The sequence below is a fragment of the Triticum urartu genome, chromosome 5 (genome assembly GCF_003073215.2).
Source record: "Triticum urartu cultivar G1812 chromosome 5, Tu2.1, whole genome shotgun sequence".
NCBI lineage: Eukaryota > Viridiplantae > Streptophyta > Magnoliopsida > Poales > Poaceae > Triticum > Triticum urartu.
This window is the reverse complement of record NC_053026.1, coordinates 359,207,610-359,212,203: the sequence shown is the minus strand read 5'-3', so window position 1 is coordinate 359,212,203 and position 4,594 is coordinate 359,207,610.

The window sequence follows — 4,594 nt, the reverse complement described above, 5'->3', positions numbered from 1 at the left end:
AAGCTTCAACCTAGCATAGAAATTGATGCATACGGGATTGAAGGGGGACCAATATATCTTAATGCTATGGTTGGGTTTTACCTTAATGAACATTAGTAGTTGCAGATGCTTGCTAATAGTTCCAATGATAAGTGCATAGAATTCCATGTCAGGGATGACATGCTAGCAGTGGCCTCTCCCACATAAAACTTGCTATCGGTCTAGTATAGTAGTCAATTGCTTAGGGACAATTTCGCAAATCCTACCACCACGTTTCCACACTTGCTATATTTACATTATTGTGTCTTTATCTAAACGGCCCCTACTTTTTATTTACGTGCTCTTTACAATCTTGCAAACCTATCGAAAAACACCTACAAAGTACTTCTAGTTTCATACTTGTTCTAGGTAAAGCGAACGTCAAGCGTGCGTAGAGTTGTATCGGTGGTCGACAGAACTTGAGGGAATATTTGTTCTACCTTTAGCTCCTCGCTGGGTTTGACACTCTTACTTATCGAAAGAGGCTACAATTGATCCCCTATACTTGTGGGTTATCACCCTTCTTGTTTATCTCTTTAGCTTACCTTGCCGGGGGCGCCCCTCGGGCTGCATCATCCCCAAGCCTCTCGGGCCTAACCTAGTGGCATGTATCTCCCCTACATTTACTTGAGCCAGTTTGCCTTCCATGCTTAATTTATCTATGACTATCACCTGCTTGATTGTCACCTACCGCGGGAGCCGCGCGCCGATTGTCTTTCTTCAGGACCCTTCGCGTGAGAAAGGTTAGGCACGGCGTCTGTGCTCGGGCCCGTCCCTGCAGCGTCGATAAATCCAACAGCTGAGCTCTGTCTGGCGGGTCGGTCCCGTTCACGTCACCTCCTTGGGCCGTTGGTGCTTGGCCTTCTCATGCGATAGCCTCAGGAGATTCATTCTGCTGGTTTTCTAACCACCACAGCAAACAAGAATCCAGACCAGGCGCAACCTGCCTTGAGGTATGGCCTCATGAGTCCCGTGCTGGCTCATGAGTGCCCAGACACACCTCGTCTAGCCCTGCCGTGCAAGCCACATGTCAGGGCGGGGCTGTACACGCCCCAGGGGCTCTCCGCAGTAGGGAGTCCCCTCCCACATACCAGTGGAAGCACCATGCTCCGCGCTGGCCGTCGACACTGCCGAGGAGCGGCTATGCCCGTGCAAGTGCGGAAGCGCTATGCTCCGCGCTAGTGATAAACAACTGAGGGTAGCCCCACGGTCGTATCAACTCCAGGGAGCCCTTGAGCTTAGTGTCCAGCCTCACCGCAACACCTCCCCTCGGGAGAGTCGCATAAGGGGGCTGGGCACGGAGGCTATGCTCAGGTCACGCCCAAGCGTACGCCACCCAACCAGGTCCCCTGGACCTGGTCGACGCGTGTCCCTCCTGAGCCGAGCCTCGGCGAGGGCAAAGGTATGAAGGGTGTTTGCATGTCAAGGGGGTCTCCTGAGCATCGCGACTCAGGAGCCTAACTAGTCACGTAGCCCCTCACTCCTTGGTCTCATCTTGGTCTCCGGATGACCCAACGGCGGTTGAGGTATGCGCGCGGCCAGGCCCTGCCGACGTAGAACACTAAACCTACCCTCGCGTCTCCTCCCTATCAGCTGTTTGTGCGTCAAGGGGGACTCCTGAGCATCACGACTCAAAAGCCTAATTGGTCACGTAGCCCCTCACCCCTTGGTCCCGTCCTGGTCTCCGGACGATCCAACGGCGGCTGAGGTATGCGCGGGGCCAGGCCCTGCTGATGTAGAACATAAAATAAATAGGGAGAAAATCGCAAAATCTCAAGCAAATATTACAAGACATATTGTTCTCACAATACCAAACGCAAGTTTAATGCCTCCACGAGGCATGATGCATGTTGCAGGAATAAAACAGGAAAGGAGCCGTAGGTCATCCTTGAACACCACCGACGCCTGCGAGAGGCGCTCCTCCCTTGATGGCGTCGCCTTCATCTTGGCCACCGGCCGGAGCTACAGAAGTGGTGGAGCCTCTAGTCGAAGGCGCGAAAGCGAAGCCGCGGAACTTCTTCAGCAGGGCCTCCACCTGACCTTTCACAGCTGCGGCGGCGGTTGTGCAGTGTTCATAAACCACACGCTCCAGAAGCTCGTCAAGGCGAGCGGTGGGGTCGTGAAGATGGAGGTGGCTGAAGACACGCGTCAGCGCAGCTAAAGAAAGGACACGAGCCTCTGCCTTCCATGGGACCAATGTCGTCCATGACTTCCTCGAGCGCCTCCACCAAGTAGGGGAGCAGCTGGGCGGGGCCGTCCTCGTCGGTGGTTAGTGGCCTCTCCAAGCCCTTCTCATAGAGCGTCTTCAGCGCCACACGAGGCCTCTCCTCAAGGAGCGCGAAGGCCGCACAGTCCTCATCCAGAAACTTCGCCCTCGTGATAAGTTCGGCTTCCTCCGCCTTCACCTTCTGTTCCAGCTCATCCAGTTGGCCGCGCTCAACGGCCTGCGCCCTTGCCGACTGCTCCAGCTCGGCGTCGCGACCCTTGACTGCGTCCTCCCGGGCCTTCATCTTCTCCTCCTCCGTCTGACGGCCACCGGCTTCCTCTGCGCATTCGTTGGCAGGGTCTTCAGCTCGGCCTCCAGCGCCTGGCAGCGACTCCTGGCGGCCTCGATGTCCTTCAGCGCCGCCTCGCGAGTGGCCGCTTCCTGGGCGGCGGCCTGCTTCTCCTTCTCAGAGGTTGCCACGGCCTGGCTCAGCGCCGCCCGAACAGACACGTAGGAACGGAGCCAGCCAGAAACCATCTCCAGATGCCCGACCACCAAGAGGGGGTCGGTGCCTTGAAGATCTTCTCGCAGCCGGGTCATCTCCAGAAGGCCGTGCTCCAAAACGTCAGGGGAGATAGAAGGACTTGGGATCAGCGGCGCAGCAGGAGGCGGAGGAGAAGGTATTGTCACCATAGCCTAGGGGACTGGGGGCTCCTGAGTCATGGAGGCTCCAGCAGCCGAGCCGGACGCCGGTGCCTCCGGAGCCCGCGAGGCCGCGGGAGCTGACTCCTCCCGAGGGTTCTCCCCCATACCTCGCGAGGATGACTGGGCCAGAGAGACATGAGCGCCAATACTGCCCTTCTCTAGGGAGGGAGACGCCGACGGAGCAGGTGGGTTGGTCCCGGGCGGCACCACCGCCCCCTCCTTCATCTTCTTCATCACAGGCGTCGGCCTAATCACACAACGGAGAAGCATCAAGAAGCAGTAGCATAATCAAGAACAAGACAGAGCACGAATACTTACTGGTCCACCGCGGTGTAGTCCACCTTCCTCTTGTTGATCTTGAAGCCCAAGAGCCTCCCAGACCTGAGCGCAGGCGCACAAGCCCCAGGAACAGAAGAAGGGGGACCAGGTGGGCCGGAAGTGGCTCTGGGCAACGCCAGAACAGAAGCAGCATCCCGGGATTTCAGCACCAATCGGCCCCGGCAGGAGTCAGCCTCGTCGTCGTCAGGAAGGGTGCGGAGGATGTCAGCTTTGCTCAAAGGGGAGGTCTCCCCCATCCCTTTAGGGGTCACCTCCGAGTCCTCCTCCTCCTCCTCTTCCTCCCCGCTGGACTCTCCAGAAGACAGCTCCACCGGCTTCGGCGCCATAGGGGCCCTGGTAGGCGCCGGCGGCACCAGCCCACGCCCGTCGAAGGTCGGCCTGGAGGCCACGACCTGCGCCCCGTCCTTACTGCGGAACAAGGGAGTGAAGATGCTTGGCAGATACTCCTGATCGTCCCCAACTAGGAGGGGGAGAACCATAGCCAGCTCATCGTCGGACAAGCCCGTCAGGCTTAGGCGAACCTTGTCCTCTCCGTCCCCAAGCTCCCACAAGGGGCGCGTATGAGCCCGAAGCGGGGCTACGTGCAGCATCAAGAATTCCCTCAGGAGCATAGCCCCTGTCACCTTTGGTGCCTTTGCATTTCCCGGCTTCAGGTCGGTCTTCATCTGCTCCAGCACCAACGTCGCCCGCTCATCAGTGAGCTTCGCGCAGGACCACCCCTTGTCGGACAGGGGCATCTCTGTTGGCAGCGTCAAGCGTGGGTGGACGAATTTGGCGTCCATCATGGCCCACTTGCTCCTGAAGTCGTCGGCCTTCTTCCCGGTCTTCGAGATTGAGTTGGCCTTGTCGGCCGAGTTGAAATTGGCACACCCAGCGGTATGACCCTCGTTGATGTGGAGGAAGAAGTGCCGCAGCAGAGCCATGGACGACATCACGCTGAGGTACGCCTCGCAGTAGTAGGCGAAGATCGACAGGAGAAGGATGGAGTTGGGATGAAGATGCAGTGCCTGCAGCCCGTAATGGCCAAGGACCTCATAGAAGAAGTCAGAGAAAGGGGGAACCAGCCCACGACGATGCGGCTCGTGAAGAAGGGGAAGAAGGTGCTTGCCTCGGGCTCTGGCACGTCGGAGCCAGCCCGGAGCTCAGTCTTCCCTCTCTAGTTGCTTTCCCCCGCCGTCAGCAAGCGCGTGGCGGCGAGGTTCTTCTTCGAGACATTGGGTGTGTCGAGAGCCGGCTCGTACCAAACCTGCAACGAGGCAGGCCTGTCCTTCCGAGGTGCCATTAGTCACTGATGTGGAAGAGGATGGGAGCAGATCTGAAGATTTC